The sequence below is a fragment of the Castanea sativa genome, chromosome 7 (assembly GCF_040712315.1).
Source record: "Castanea sativa cultivar Marrone di Chiusa Pesio chromosome 7, ASM4071231v1".
In the NCBI taxonomy this organism is placed as follows: domain Eukaryota; kingdom Viridiplantae; phylum Streptophyta; class Magnoliopsida; order Fagales; family Fagaceae; genus Castanea; species Castanea sativa.
This window is the reverse complement of record NC_134019.1, coordinates 33,769,213-33,786,239: the sequence shown is the minus strand read 5'-3', so window position 1 is coordinate 33,786,239 and position 17,027 is coordinate 33,769,213. Positions and strand designations below refer to the sequence as shown.

General features: G+C 31.7%; 1 long non-coding RNA gene across 5 annotated transcripts; it reads right to left on the bottom strand.

Annotated features, from left to right (window-relative positions):
- Positions 1-5,045: 5,045 nt before the first annotated feature.
- Positions 5,046-9,364, bottom strand: LOC142642196 (uncharacterized). Of its 5 annotated transcripts, XR_012845611.1 has the most exons (7): positions 9,177-9,364; positions 8,976-9,078; positions 8,716-8,780; positions 8,104-8,158; positions 7,625-7,697; positions 5,605-5,684; positions 5,046-5,402 (listed from the first exon to the last, which is right to left on the bottom strand). It is a non-coding gene; the product is annotated as an uncharacterized LOC142642196 (long non-coding RNA). The 5 variants fall into 5 exon arrangements; XR_012845609.1 differs by having other exon boundaries at positions 8,716-9,078; XR_012845610.1 differs by lacking the exon at positions 8,104-8,158.
- Positions 9,365-17,027: the final 7,663 nt, after the last annotated feature.

Here is a 17,027-nt window from a genome sequence, read left to right as displayed (position 1 = left end):
TAGGTCCATTACTAACCTAAACAATTGCAATAGGATGAAATTCTTCCCATCCACATTAAACGTTGTGTATACTACAAATTTTTTCTGCATCTCATAATGATATGTTGTTGATAGATGTCATCTAAGTCCAACATGATTGAGAGTTGTAATTGAAACTATGGCCCAGAAGCTTTACTATTCAATACTTTACGAGAAAAATTAAACACTCATTTAATGTAACAAGAGACTATGAAATTTGACAATGTATATACTGGGGTTTGTTCTTGATGTTGTGAAATTGCTATAAGTACTAAAAACTCTAGTTTGATTAGTTGGCAAGTCGTGTTCTTTAATCGTGAAATCTATACAATGGAAAACTTTTATATTCCTTCAATAAATATATTTGGAGAAAATTGCTAGCCCCCTCATCCCATTGGGACCCTCCTATATATACAATGGAAAAATGGTCCAATATTCCTAAATGTGACTTAGTTACATGGAATTTTTGTGCAATTGTGCCTACATTTCTTTTAAAAATTTTATTATAATTTTAAACTCTAATTTGGTGATTTTTATAGGATTTTTGTGGTTTAATTTTGATTTAGTAAAGACATATTAGCCAAAAGAAACGAAGATAGAGCTATTAAAGAAATTTGTACTTTTAGATTAGCAATTACAGATGACTAATGCTACATTGTCATTTGTGGTTTTGGTATGAATAAGTGGCATGTTGTTTGGGTGATTGATTGAGGCAAATCAATTAACCATATTAAAAGAGATTAGCAACTCTTTCTTTCTCATTTACCATTTGTGGTATGTATATGCTTTTTTCACATATGCTCAAGTGAAGTACCCATTATTATTTCTCTTAATTATGATAAACATATTAATTTTTTTTAAAGGAAGTTCTATATATATATATATATATATATATATATATATATATATATATATATATATATATATATGTCGAGGGCCATGTAGCTGAATTGACACTTCCCCATACACAAAGTGTTTGGGGTTTAAGGGAGAAAATGTTCAAATTGTAGGAGTCAGGTAAAAAAGTTTCAAGTTTCGGGATTAACAGCATATTGTAATTATTTCTAAAAAAAAAAAGGATATAGAGATATATATTATTTTCCTTGAGCTAAAGCGATTGCGATGGAAATGTGAGGGGGATGGGTTTTTTTTTTTTTTAAGTCTTTGAGTATTTTGGATTGTTTCAAAAAAGTAATGGCTCCTCTTAGGCTCCTAAAAGTTTTGGTTTATTGATTTTTCTATCTATAACTTTGATTCTTCTTTACCTAATAAAGTTTGGAATTTTCCGTAAATACATTTTTTCTTCAAGAAAATAAATAGAATTCACTTCATGTTCATGCTCACGTTAATGTTCATATTTGTATCTTTTGCAATACTCAATAAGTTGTTTACTCATATTGTGAATTATCAATTGTAGTTAAGAAAAAAAAGTATAAACACAATACTTTTCGATTAAACTAACGTGAAAAATTAAATCTATTAGATTAAAAAATGGACATGAAAATGAAAATTGCACAAAACATTTCTTAAATAGAATTAAAATAATTTTTACTCAATATTGTTTATCAAACAATCATGTACTAACTAACAACATTCCAAACATTACGTGCATAATGGGGTGATGAAATGGTTGTTCAGTTTACTTAAAAAATGTGATCTTGCTAATAGAAATTAAAAAAAAAAAATACAATAACTTTCATGCATAGTCATGAATTATGCCTTTACATATATTTTATGCATTTTACGAGTTTTATTTTATATAAATTTATTTCATAAAATTAACAAAATTTATCATAAAACCCTTCATTGTATTTTTAAAAATCACTACATAAAAATGAAAGAAGTTTTTTTTTCCCAAAAAAATGATTCTCCAGTCATAATATTTACCAAAAAAAATCATACCAAAAAAAATCGTGCAACGCATAAGCCAATAACCAATTTATATATAAAATTAAAGCCAAAACTGAAAGAAAGTTCAATTAGATTCTAAATTGGATTTCAATTTTTGTTTAATTTTGCACCATGTATCCAATTTAAGGTTTTTTTTAAAAAAAAAAAAAATTGATTTCCAAATATCGATGGACTCACCATTCCAAATACATTGCAATATACAATTTTTATTTTTATTTTTTATGAGATAGTTATTGTGATGAGATAGTGGCTCCTAAAAAAGGGCCATATATGGGATTGTGATTTCATGAACAACGTGTAATTTCAAATAGAGTGATGGTAGGTAGCTATACATACATACATACATACATATATATATATATATATATATAATATATATATATATATATATATATATATATATATATATATACACATACATACATATATATATATATATATATATATATAGCAAAAATTGAGAGAAAATTTAATTAAATTCTTAATTGGAGTTTAATTTTACGCCATATGTCTCATCTAATTTTTAAATTTGTGTGTCAAGTGAATTATTAGGTGCAAAAATCAAAGAGTCTAAAATCAATTAGATTCTAAATTGAATTTTTATTGGAGTTCCATTTTGCGCCATGTATTCCATCTAATATTTTAATTTTTGTAGCAGGTGCATTATTTGGTACAAGAACCAAAAACTCTAGATCCAGTTAGATTCTAAATTATATATACACACACACACACACACACACACACAATTGTGATTGTTTTTAAATGTACATGTGCATATGCTCGGGGTTACACACTACTTTTATTAAATAAATGTATCAATTTTTAAACACAAAATAGAAAAATTATTAGGAAATTGATTTATTTTCTTGTTGACATGATACTAATTATATTCATTACCATGTTAATTTACAAGATTTTTATAATATAATTGGTAATAACTTTAACTTCTTAAAAAAATGATAATGTAAAAAATTGACAATTGCCTTTTTTTTTATAAAAAAAATTCATTTTAAAATTAGGTAAATAGTATGTTTTTTAGATGATGTTCATGAGTACTTTAACTAAAAAGTCAAGACTTAAACCCCATTTGGTTGCCAAGAAAGCAGAGGAAAAGAAAAGAAAAGAAATTTTCAATTTCTGCTAATAAAATGACATCTCATTTACTTATGGAGATGCAATTAATATATTTTCAAATATATTATTTTATTTTCTAATTAAGGACATGTGATAATTCAAAGGATAGCTTAGATGGCATAAAAATATTATTTTGATATTAATGTTAGATACATCAATTCTTTTCATGTACCGCTTAATAATAAGGATTATTTTAACACAATACCAAAAGTTTAGAAACAAAATTGAAATGTTTAAAATGTTAAAAACCATTTTGATACATAATACAATTGTACAAGTGTTAAAGACTAAAACGGTAATTAAACATGTTTTTTAGATATTTTTATTAAAGATTAAATTCTATAAGGATGTGGTTTAAAACTCAAGTTTCACACCCTCCACGCCCAACATGCCACATCACCTTATCACGTAATAAAGAATAAGAATAACCACACTCAATCAATTATAATACTCATTTGAAAATTCAACCAAATTGGGAGTTTATTAAGATATTATTAATTGTGGTATGATATACTGGGTTTTAAATAAAAAGTTGATGTAATATCTCTTATTGAATGGTATAAATTATGAATTTTATACCCAATTCTTACCAAATTCAAACTCTTTTTTCTTAATATCCTCAAAACACTTTTTTTTAGCTGAATTTGGAAACTAATATCCTGTTTGGTTGTAAGAGAGATAAAAAGGAAAGAAGGGAGGAAAAAGTAAGGGAAGGTATTGGAACATTTTAATATTAATTAATTAAAATGAATAAATATTACAACATAAATGTAAAGATGTGAGAGTGAATATAGAAGATGAGGAGTTAGTGAAAATGTTTAATCCCACATTGAAAATGAGAGAAACTATTTTATTTATTTTAATTGTGGTTATTAATGGGTTAATATGAATTGAATCAGATATTGGGCTAGATACATGCGCAATGGAGGAGGTGAAGGGTGGAGGTATAAAAAATGGAAATGAATCAGCCTCTTGGATTATCCTACTTGACAGTCCATTCAGAATAATTACCATATCTGTTGGTGAGTAAATGACCCGAATTAATATTCCATTTTTATTATAGAAAATGAAGAGCCATTAACCCACTTAATGGACTATCCGTTTGAGCCTTTTTATTCTTCAAAAACTTCTTATCTCACCATTAATTGTATAACTCCAGCCCATCAGATTAATATCCAACAATTAATCTTGTAGCACCCATTACATCAGAATAATTGATCTAATTAATCAGATTAATTTGGGTAGTAATTTCGTGAGGCCCATTAAGCCTATAAATAGACTTATTCAAACCCAATCCAAGTGACGGCAATACACATAAACAAAAAATAGAGAGGTTCTTAGTAAGAAAGGGTGTTTTTTCTAGTGGAGGTTTGGGCTTAAACACTTTGTGCAGAGGTTGTTCTAACCATACGACACTTGTTGAGCTATTGTATCCTAGGGGAGACAAGTCAGAGAAGGTTTGCATCGATTACAAAGTTTAGCCAACCAATGGCTTGAATCTCTTTAAAGAAAGCGAGTGCCGCATTTCAGTCCAAACAGTATTGTGTAATTTTTCTTCTTTAAATTAATAATATTAAGAAGTATTGTTTAGTTTCTCGTTGTGTTATTTCTATTATTATTGTGTTTGCACCAACAGAAGGGAAATGGAAGAAGAAAGAGTTATACATAGAAGGATTGCATTAAACAATTTCTTCAAAAGAAATGTCTTCTTTGAAAAGACAATGGGACCATTTGAAGGATTGTGCTAAGAAAATTTCTAGAACACAAACTTTTTCCAAAATTATGGGTTGTGAGAAAAGTATGAAACTTCATCAAAAAAGAAATAGAGTATGAAATATTAGTGAATCGGTCAAATTGTGTATTCTCACTTTTTAATAGAAAACTGAACAGTTAAAACGCTTGGGACCATCATAGCACATATTAATATAGGAAAACTTAATGAAAGAGGTAAAAAAAGGCCAAATGCAAAGTTAGAGCGCCACTTGACAAGACCTCATACACTCCCATATGAGGTCTCTGCTTTTATATATACTAGTGTTTAACCCGCACAATGCCCAGGAACATTTTACATTTTAATTATGAGCTTTGCATCCTAGGCAAACTTAGTTATGATACTTCCATGGCATACATTCAAACTTAAATAATGTAATATATTTAAGCATATAGTGTCTAAAAAAGGAATTTGACTTTAAGCAACAACAACACCAACAATTATGCAGCTACTTTAAACCTCCAGCAGCAGCACCAACATGAGTTATGCAGCAACTTATGTTGAGCATTATTGCCACCAATCATGAGCATTGGTTCAGCCATCATAAATTCTGAAAATCAGTCTCATTCTGGTAAAAACCCAAACATATCAAATCATTGCATCAAATCAAATCATTGCCAAACTCAAGGAAAATAATATGCAATAATAAATCATGACAGATCATATTTAACCGATGCATCAAAACTTTCCTTGTAACTTGTATATTAAAATATAGTAAACTATTTTATTACTTAACAATATAGTATATGTTAAGAGTCATCAAGCAACACCTGTGATGTTGCTGCTAAAGTTGACTTGCTGCCATAGCTGTTATTGTTGATGTTGCCTAATGTACACTTGTCCTACGCCGCTGCATTAGAGTTAGGGAGTTGTTAGTCTTTTACCATAAAAGCTGTTAACATCCGTTAGTTGCTGTCAGTTAGTTAGATATATAGGTTGTTAGAATGCAACATATATGGCTTTACTTGGAATAGCTTTGAATACTCAAGAAAACTGGATATTAGTGGTTTGCTTGAGTGGTGATTGTAAGGACCATTGAATGAAATAAGCAACGGTTCTCTCCTAATCTTCTCTATTCTCTCTAAATCTTATTTCTCATTCTTGGAGGCCAGTTGCCTCGAATTAGGTATTTCTCATAGATATGAATTACATATTATGTTAAAGCTCTAAGCATAAAACTTTGTGGAGAGTAAAAGAGACAATAATAATGAATTGCTATAAAGTTGGTCTAAATGGTTTGGCAATGTGTTGTAGCTAATATTTATTTGCACATAGGCTATTAGATTTTCTATCACTCATTTATCACTCATTTTCAACAAACATTTGGCGTTCAAATATGCTTTATGCTCACTGTGAAGCAGGTTATTCAGTATATATCTGATAAGCCAGGAGAGGGGTACCAATCTCCAAAGGATTTGTAAAATGCAGAGAAAGGAAACAAGTAGATAAATTGGATGTCTGACAGGGGCATGACTTTCTATCTCTTTTTCTTCCTGCCATGTAAAGAACTGACTTCTATCAGTCACTGAATTTCAATTTAGCTATTTTGAGTACTAATTTATGGTCAAGTGCAGGTTTCTTCTTGGCAGTCTCTGTTTTTTAAAAAGAGTTTTGAGAGAGGGCTTGATTTTGTTCTTTTGAATCAAAGTAGTGTAAATCTCATTCATAACTCTAATTTGAGTCCGATTGACAACTATAAGCCCAAACAGGTCCAGGAAATTAAAGGGTTGACAATAACAAAAATGTTTACATCAATGTATGCATCATAAAATTTAATTTTCCACCTTAACTTGCTTCTACTTGGCAGGAAAACACAGGATTAAGCTTCACAGGTCATTGAAGATTGGGTATGCTTGGTTTCTTTTCCAGGATATGACAAAGATAGCACATGGTTTAATGCCACAATTCATATACTTAAATTCTTAAGGTTTTTAGTTGGTCAATGAGTACTCAAATTGATAAAATCAAGAAAAAGGAAATGTGTGGATATTTGAGCCTCAAGAGAGTCAGGGCGTTCTTGATCCTTATTGAGACTATAAAGCTATTTCAATTAAAATTTAATATAGGAAGTAAAAGTTTGATTTATATCCACAATTCACTATACACGATTACATGAACAAATTACACTGGAGTCTCCCCCATCTCAGCAAGTTATTGATCAATTTTTGGGAAATCAAAAAAGGAAAAAAAAAAAAAAAACATCAATTGTAGGCCTTTCCTATATTTATTTAATCCCAACGATTTGGTTAAGATTAGAAACAGAAGTACCCAAACTAAAACCAATATTTTTTAGTGATTTCTGTAATCTAAAAAAAAAAAAAAAAATCCTGTTTCTTTACTGTGAAAACCCAAAAAAAAAAAAAAAAACCAAGTGTAATCCAAATACCTAAATAAATTCAATCCAACCAATCTCATACCCAGATCTAAGAAAGAAAGAAAAGAAAACCTTTACCGATGGTAGTTCCGACGATTTGATGGTAACGTGTTAATGGCAATTACTTTTCTCTTCCATCAGTAGCTGTATTTTCTAAATTTCTCATAGTTCTATCTTCTCCTAGGCCTTTCCTAAACACATCTATTTTCAATAGGGCGATACTCCCAGTGCTTTTAAAAAAAAAAAAAAAAAAATACTAATGATGATATTTTGAGACCAAAGAATTCAAAGAAAAATACTAAACCCATCTTTTTTAAACTGCTTTTGTTTAAAGTTTTTTTTAATAAAATATTAACAAATGATAAAGAGATACAAATTTAAATGAAAGCAACGAAGGAAAATTAGGCTGGCCTGACCTTTCTATTTAATCAAGTAGCTCTTCTTGAATAGCTACCAATTGTCTTATAAGCCAGAGCCGAGATGATAGATCTACATTAGCACGTGAGGAAAAAAATGTCATTGAATATACAAAATTACTGATAAGTGAAAATGTAATTGAGGCCCTCAAAAATTTGGCATATTAATGAATTATTAGTACTTGACAGGAAAAACTCAGCGAATCTGAATTGCAACAAAAAATGAAAGGGTAAGAAGGTTTTTTAAAATGACAGAAGAGAGATGAAAGATAGAAACACGCCAAACAAACTATCAAAAAGTAAATAATCACACAACCATATTAAGTAAATAATCCCTTAATATGCAGTAACACATTTATTTAACAAACTATTTACTATTTATTTGTTTGTTTCTACTCAAAATTTCACTCTGGAAAAATTCTCAAAACAAAAAAGTAGAGACGTTAATTTGAGACCAAAGCATCCCAATAAAAACCAACCTTGCATCTTTTAGGCATTTTATCGAACACTTCAAGTGCATAATTAAACCTGCTACTGTAAAAAACAACAGCATATTTTGATTCTGTCAAATTTTTACACCCAAATGCAATGGGGAGGACAAACTTCCCTTTCACAATCCTAACATTCATATGAAAATTTGCTAACCCAAGTTTTCGACTAATGCTAAATTAATCATTATGCATGAGCATGGAAATACCTTACTTTGATGCATGAAATGCATAGGAAGTCAATGAAATTTAAAGAAGATATAGGGCTTACCAATTGATAGAGAGCAACAACAATTAATAAGGAATAAATATGCGTAAGGAATTTGATGGAGAAAAGGGTTTATCCATGTGTGTATGATCAAATGGGAGAATTTGACAGTTACAAAATGGGTCAGATTGTAAGAGATGCTATTGTTCCTTGATAAAAGAAAAGGGTTCTTTTCAATTTTTGAAGAGGCAAAATTGGTTTGCGATTTTGGATTTTCTATTCCCTATGTCTGTTGTTTTGAAACGGAAAACACAAATGGAACTAAAGTGGGCCAAATTTGGTAAACTACACAGATTTAGTATCCAAAACAGTAAAATTAACAAAGCTATACTGACCTTGTGTGTATGGAGTTGCAGAAACGAAACGGCCAGAGAACGAACAAGGGAAGAGTTTCAGTAATCTCAATGAAACAGAAAACAAAAAACAAAACAAAAGCAAATATCTAAAATTGAGGAAACAAACATTTTGATAACATTTCATACCCAAAATCCCAAAAAAAAAACGAATCAAATCTAAATCCATTCAACAAAAAAAAAAAAAAATCAATTAAAGTAACATTTCATTCCCAAATCTAAAAAATGGAAAGAAAAAAGACCGGAGCCGGTTTCGACTATCTGGGTGGCGGATGTATGGCTTAACGGTTTCTTTCTGTGTGCTTGCAGTTCCGGCGGTCTAAGTTTGGTGAGCGGCCCAAATTGCTGTAAACATAAATTATAGTTATCGCAGATTTAGGTTTTTACTTATAAAAATTTATAAAAAAATCGAAAAACAAAGAAAGCAAAAAAAGAAAACTCACTCTGTAACAGTGCATCGCCAGTCGAGGGAAGCAAGAATTTTGGTGGTCAAAGTCCGACGGTGGTACTGGCCTGAGAGGTCTCTAACTCTGCCTCTTTCTCTATTTCTTTCTCCAGGTCTCCTCGCCTCTCTATTTCTATCACCGCGGAGCAAGTTTTTTTTTTTTTTTTAAGCGGTTAGTTTCCTTTTATACCGGGCTCCCAAAAGGTGTTTTAACGCACTGAAAAATTATAATTTGTAGCTTTTAAACGGTGACGTAGTGTTACCAAAAAATGTAATATATCAATTTTTAAAGTAAGAGGTGTCTGAAGTCTAAAAAGCCTAGCATTGTAACGTACAACTATTTTTTAAAAAACTGTATATGTGCCTAAATTTTAAATAGGCAGTTATCCTATTTGTCAACACATCCTTAAATACAGGAACCAACTTTTCTCAGCTTTATATATATATATATATATATATATATATATATATATATATATATATATATATATATATATATATATATATATATATATATCTTGATGTTAGTTTTGTCTTCAAGATTATTCCTCAAAGATATCAAGGAAACGCAATGCAAGGCATTGACGAATTTGTCCTCTTTTTTTTTTTACCGTGAATTCTACTTGTGATTGTACTCAAAACAAGTTATATTATCGGTTTATCACATGAGTTTAGAATAAAATTTTAGTCAAATGGTGGAATCAATCAAGTTACCATGCCATAATTTTATTTTTATTGATAGATATTATTGCACTATTTTCTTAGTTTTTTTTTTTTTTTTTCCAATGCTTAATAATCTTTTTTCTTTTCCTGTGCTATATTTCGATGCAATCATTTCGGAATATGTGAACCAAGCATGAAAATGTACAATTGTAACTCACCAGGCTTTTTTATATCTGCTCCTGGTTAAACAATTTGTGTACCAAGCAGTTAATTACGTTGTATGATTTCAAGGAATGGAATTTGAACTTTCATAAAGAAGTGCACAATCTGTCCATGAGAAACATCTTAACACGCACTCACTCATTGCAGACAGGAGAAAAATCAAATTTCTCATGCAGAAGAGTTGTTGAACGAAAGCAAATAGTTGTGTTCTGACATAGTTTATATAATTTTCCCCACCTTACTATATATTTGAAAGTGATGATCACTTTTCCGAGGATGTTAGGGCATGTTTCACCTTCACATGCATGCCGAAATATTTTTTTTAATAGGGATGTAATCACGAACCTTTATAGATGACCTTATATATAACTTATCAAGCTTTCCTCAATTTAAGTTGTTTTCCCATTGTTGTTTACTAGGGCCACTTCTCATCTTAGTTCTGGCTTAAGAACTAAAAATCTGCTTATGCTGTATATTTGTTAAATATAAGCAGGTTGTAATATTAGAAGTTGGATAGAACAAGAATCCAATTATGAAAGTGATAAAACAATTTTGCATTAATTTGCTTAAGCGAGTATCGAGCAAACTTCAAGCAGGGCTTCGTAGTTCTTTTTCTAAAGTTGGCTTAACCGAGATATCAAGCTAGTGTCTTTGTGGCTCTCTGTCTAAAGTTGGCTCTACCAAGGTGTTAAGCAAGTGTCAAACGAAAAGCCTTTAGATTTCCAATAGAAAAATTTTTCTATTCCTAGATAAGGAGGGAGTTTGTTGTAAACTTGTAAAATTTGACTATTTCCTTTGATGTATAGCTTCAAGAGGAAAATACACAGCATGAAGAAACGATTAGAAGAAAAGGATAAAAATGATGTCGTCTAGAATTAGAAATACTAGTCGCTAATCCATGCAATGCATAGGATAGTTTAACAAAATTAAATTGTGGCACATCAATATAACAAAATGAACAGCCTACACTACTAAAAGATAATATGAGGACTATTTTAGCAAAACATTTCATTTTATTTACAACTTACATTTAGAGAGACCTGAAAAAATATTCCAGCTTGTGTGAACTTGCAATTTAATAGATAATCCATAATAAATTGGTAGAAATCAAAAGATAATATAAAAATTATTTTAGCATACCAAAAGATAATACAAAAATATTTTAGTATAGCCTTTTCATTTTATTTATAATTGAGAGTTGGACATACTTGAAGAAACAATCTAGCTTTTGAACTTGCAATTTAATAGATAATATGTAATCAACTGGTAGAAAATATGAACAGCCTACACAACCAAAAGATAATATAAAAAATATTTTAGCATAGCCTTATCATTTTATTTATAATTGAGACTTAGACAAACTTGAAGAAACAATCCAGCTTAAAAACAAGCAACTTAATAGGTAACCTATGAGCAAATGGTGGGTAAAATAGTAATTAAAACGGTGACAGGTGTCCACAACATTTAACACCAAGAGTTTTTTTTTTATTTATTTTTTATTTTTTATACACAAACACTCACATGCTAATATACACACATAATCAAAAAGATCTAATATTTTATGTTTTGGGGTGCATGCATTGATTTTGCTGTCATCTATTTATAGTGTCTTCCTAGTTGGTAAGTAAGTTCACACAATATAAACATCATTTTTCTAAGACTATATGGAGATTCCTACCTTTATGCAGTTGCATTAAAAATGAGAAAATCACAAGATAAGACACAATCCAAATACTTAAACCAACGTCTCTTCTTCTTCTTTTTTATTTTTTTTTTTATTTTTTTTTATCTCCCTCTAGATTTGCTTATTACAATTGATCATGTGGTTCTAAAGAATTTTGATTTTTTTGATTTATAAAATTTCCCCATTTTTTCAACTTGTATGGCTTCTATATTCTTTTTTACTATGGGGATGTAATTCAATAAAATTTCATACTGAAAAATAGACACCCTAGCTGTTGATGTGACTCCATAGTAACTGTAAGGACATGAAATCTAGGGGCCCAAACCTAGTTAGAATAGTAAAGTTTGTACCATCCAACTAGGCCCAAATCAATAGATATTTGTTAAGAGAGTGGATAAAACAAGTTGGGCTTCGTCCGAAGATTCAGGCAAAGAGGGAATGAACAAAAGTTAAAAATAAATATATTGGTAGTTCTTTACAAGCTTGCACAAGGACGATGTTCTTATGTGTACAATTTTAGACCTCTTAAAACACAACCAAATTAACCTAGTTATTTAGCCAAGTGATTAACTTAGGTAAATTATGCAAATCTAGGTTAACACATATAAATCATATCATTGTAAAGTGCGGAAAATAAAGAACGTAACAATATGATAACCTAGGCAAGAGCGTAGCTATGTGATGCCCCCCCCCCCCCCAAATATTTGATTTAGGCCAATGATGCTCTTAAAAAAAAATTTGTCTAATTATTATAGAGACAACATTATTTTTCACAATTCTAATTTTTATTGTAAAATATGCTCTTATTTTTGTTAAATATTTGATAAAGTTTGACACTAAACATATTTGAATCTATATCTTTTTCAGTCAGTTATGTGACAATTAACAAGTCATTGACTCATTAAAAAAAATAATGTCACTAAAACTACATAGGAAATGTCCCTTTAGTTACTACATAATGGATTAGAGCAAGATAACTTCAAATATGTTTGAAACCTAACTTATTCCTCCAAGTTTTAGATCATTCATGTTTTTGAAAATTTTATTAGTTCAATTGAAAGATTTTTTTTTACTTTCTTTAGTATAAAATTTGATAATTTGTATCGAAAATAAATTTTTTTAAGAATTTCACTATAACAATAGTAAAAATGAATTTTATTTTATGAAAGATCACCACCAAACATAATTTTAATTGAAATTACTAAGTTCTTTTTGTTGTTGTTTGGTGTGTATATATATATAACTAATCAAATAAAAAAGTGTGTATATAATAAAAAAGTGTGTGTATGTGTATGTGAGGGTTGTCTTGATAAATATATTAGAGTTGCAACTTGGCCCCCCTAAACCAAAATTCCTTGCTCCGCCCCTGAATCTAGGAAATCAAACCGGTAAAAAACCTGGGGAGGATTTAACCTAGCTATCCTTAAGGTAAACTGAATCCACTATAAAAGAATTAAAGTTTACACAATAGCGACTTAGACCACTAACATCCTATTGCTACCTCGAGTAGGAAACTTACTACCACGACCACGTGACAGCTTCGAGTCCACGACTTATTTCCTTCTTAGATTCCCAGCAAGCACAAGCACTCCCGCTTGTATATCTTTAAGCTCTTGAATTTGCAACTGAATTGATCACCAAGCTCTTAACATCAATCTAGATCTTGATAACCCTAAGTGTATGTGAAGGCAGACACCTCTAGATCTCACAAAAGATTCACACACACAGCATAAAGAGCATCCTTAAAACGTGGCTAGGGTTTTCCATTTTATATCTAGGGCAAAACATAAAACCCTACACGTAAAACAGGCGTAGGCTGAGTTGAAAAATTCTGCAGAAAAACAATCTGCACGAGCTTCGATCAATCAAGTCTAATTTTTGATTGATCGAGCTAGGCAGATTTACACAGTAAATCTTACTGAACACTCGATTCCAACTTTGCAACTTAAACATACTTTGAGTAAGTTTAAAACAAGACTAAACATTTTGATCATAGTTTGCCAACATTACAAATTGAAGTTCTAATACATTAGTTCCTAAGGTCTTAGAATCTAAGATTATGTAAGGATATACACCGTTCTCTCTCTCTCTTTCTCTTATTGTTATTGTTCTAATCTTCTTTTCTTGATTTTTTTTGGATCCCTTTATCTGGAAGTTCTCTTTCTTTATATACTCCTAAGCTTCTTGCATCCTAACCCTCCATCTGCGATCCTCTAAGCCCTCCTTAGGACACTTGTCCCATTAGACTTCTGTTAAAGGTGGTAGAAGGAGCTGCTTAGCTGTGAATCTACTGTTCAAGAGTCATTTTCTCATCAATGCAGCTGATAAAGCTATTACTAGTCATTTAATGTGGAGGTAGTAGGTGTGCTTTCACAAGAAACTTCTTTCAACTACCTTGACTCTCTCCTTAAACGCCATTCTCTCCACTCGAGTTTCCAGGAGGTATTTCGTCTCTTCCCCTCCTATCCTCGGGCGAACCCACTCCTCGGGCTTAAAGTGCTTCCATCTAAGGAATGAATGATGGTCACAACGGTTTTATTCTTCCTCGGCCCTCGAGTCCCCACAGTAACTACAAGCCACCATTTACTAACCGCCATTATAGTAAAAAATCATTTCAAATAACAAGTGGATAACATGAATAGCCTACACTACCAAAAATAATATGAGGACTATTATAGCAAAACATTTCATTTCATTTACAACTTACAATTTGAGAGACTTGAAGAAATATTCTAGCTTGTGTGAACTTGCAATTTAATAGATAATCCATAATAAATTGGTAAAAACCAAAAGAATTATTTTAGCATACCAAAAGATAATACAAAAATATTTTAGCATAGCATACAAAAATATTTTACTTAAACCAACCTTGTTTTTTTTCTATCTCCCTCTATTTTTGTTTTTTTACAATTGATCAAGTGGTTCTAAAGAATTTGGATTTTTTTTAATTTATAAAATTCCCTTATTTTTTCAACTTGTCTAGGTTCTATATTCCTTTGTATCGTGGGGGTGTAATTTAGTAAAATTTCATATTGAAAAATAGACACCCTAGCTGCTGATGTGACTCCATAGTAACTACAAACCATCATTTACTAATCGTCATTATAGTAAAAAATCATTTCAAATACCTGGTGGATAACATGAGCAGCCTACACTACCAAAAATAATATGAGGACTATTATAGCAAAACATTACATTTTATTTACAACTGACATTTAGAAAGACCTAAAGAAATATTCTAGCATATGTGAACTTGCAATTTAATAGATAATCCATAACAAATTGGTAGAAACCAAAAGATAATATAAAAATTATTTGAGCATAGCAAAAGATAATATAAAAATATTTTAGCATAGCTTTTTCATTCTATTTATAATTGAGAGTTGGAAATACTTGAAGAAATAATCCAGCTTTTGAACTTGTAATTTAATAGATAATTTGTAATCAACTGGTAGAAAATATGAACAACTTGCACAACCAAAAGATAATATATGAAGATGCTAAAAATCGTCAGTGAGCTATGCAATCCTCACGTGTTCTAGATAGAATCTACGAAACAAAAACAAAAAAGACCTTGTAGAGAGTACCGGTGTGGTACCGGCCAAATACTCTCTGAAGGTCAAGTTAGAGAGAATTTCTACAACTTTGGAGTGCTAGAGCTGGGAGAATTACGCGTACCTTGATTTGTGAGGGCTTTGGGAATTTTTATAGTAGTGTGGAGCTGACTTTCGTTTATTGGTGGAGAAGGTTTTTCCTTGTAGGGAAAATCTTCATTAATACACGTATTTTGTGGGATCCTTTCCTTGTAGAGATTCCCTAGATTAGGGTTAGTCGTGGGATACAAGACATTTCCATATTAGGTTTCTTGGAGACCACTTAGGCCACGTGGCTTTGCTACCTGTCTCCTTTGCGTTCATCCGTCTCATTGGAATCCGTTCACTATGAAGAGTCTGTCCGTCTTGCTTGAGTCTGTCCACTTCAAAGAGTCTGTCCACCTCTCTGCTTTTCTATCCGAGATACGATTCCCTCTACCAGTTCTTTGACTGTTAGGCTATCTAGACCGTTTCTTTTGGCAACACCATCACTTATGACTAACTCTGTTGATTTGATCCCTCTGCCTTGGGATTTATCCCTATCAGCTGCCTCCTCACTCTATGGATTCGTTGCCTAGTATCCTAGACGAACACGTGGAGTGACGGTCTCACCTAGTTTCTAGGGAGTCGTGTTTTGATTGACAGGTCAGTTGAGAGTCATAAATGCTGGAGGGACATGTGGCGCAATTTCATTGGTTGGTTACTCGAATCGAAGCATCTCTTCATCTTTCGCATCGTTTGCTCTATATATATGTTGCTTCTCCCATTCATTTCTACTTTATGCAACCATTTTCCAGTGTCAGAGAGCCACCGTCACTTGTAGGAATTTGTTATTCCATCTCCTCAGTGCATCCATTCACCACGCCGTTTCCATCCCTTTTCTGCACCGTACAACAGTAAATGTTCTCCGTCCTATACACGTATTTTTTCTTTTCTTGTTTTCTTTAAGTATTGTATGTCCGTCGCATATGCAGACCTGTAAAGTCTTAGGAGTTTATCCGTCACGTGTAGGTGTAATAGATGTCTAGTGAAGTATCGAGTGAGTAATCGTGTGTCCGCAAAGGAGCGGGCTACGATGAGGTTTACTCGTCAGGTCAGGACGACCCCGACGCCTCTTATTCTAAAAGGGTTCCGTCTGCCAACTCACCTTCTGAGGAGGAGGATGAGGACTCGAACGTGAACATGTCAGAGAGTGATACAACTGGAGACTCAGACGACGAAGAGAACGTTGAATCCCCTATTAGATCTGTCATTGGCCCTGACGCCTTAGGAAGTTCGTTCTTCCCTTTATGTGGACGGTTCATGATTTTAACTCGACCATTAAAAGTAAACACTTCGACGCCTTACAGGAGAGATATCAGATTCCTGTCAACATCGCCATCCCTTTACCTTTTAAATTTGAGAAATGTTATTACCATGGTGTTGATGATGTCATGGTGTATGAGCAAATGTTCAAGGTGGGATTTAGATTGCCTTTGAGTGCTCTTCACCATCGCTTACTCTAGTACTTGGGACTAGTCATCTCCCAGATTGCTCCGAATGCTTGGAGAATCTTCTTTGGTGCGGAGGTATTGTACGGGGTTCTAAGTAAGGGAAAATGTCAGCTAACCGTGGAGGAGTTCTTCCATTGTTACTGTCCCTCTGAGATCATCAAGTCTAGGGGGATTTATAGCTTCCTAGCGAGGAA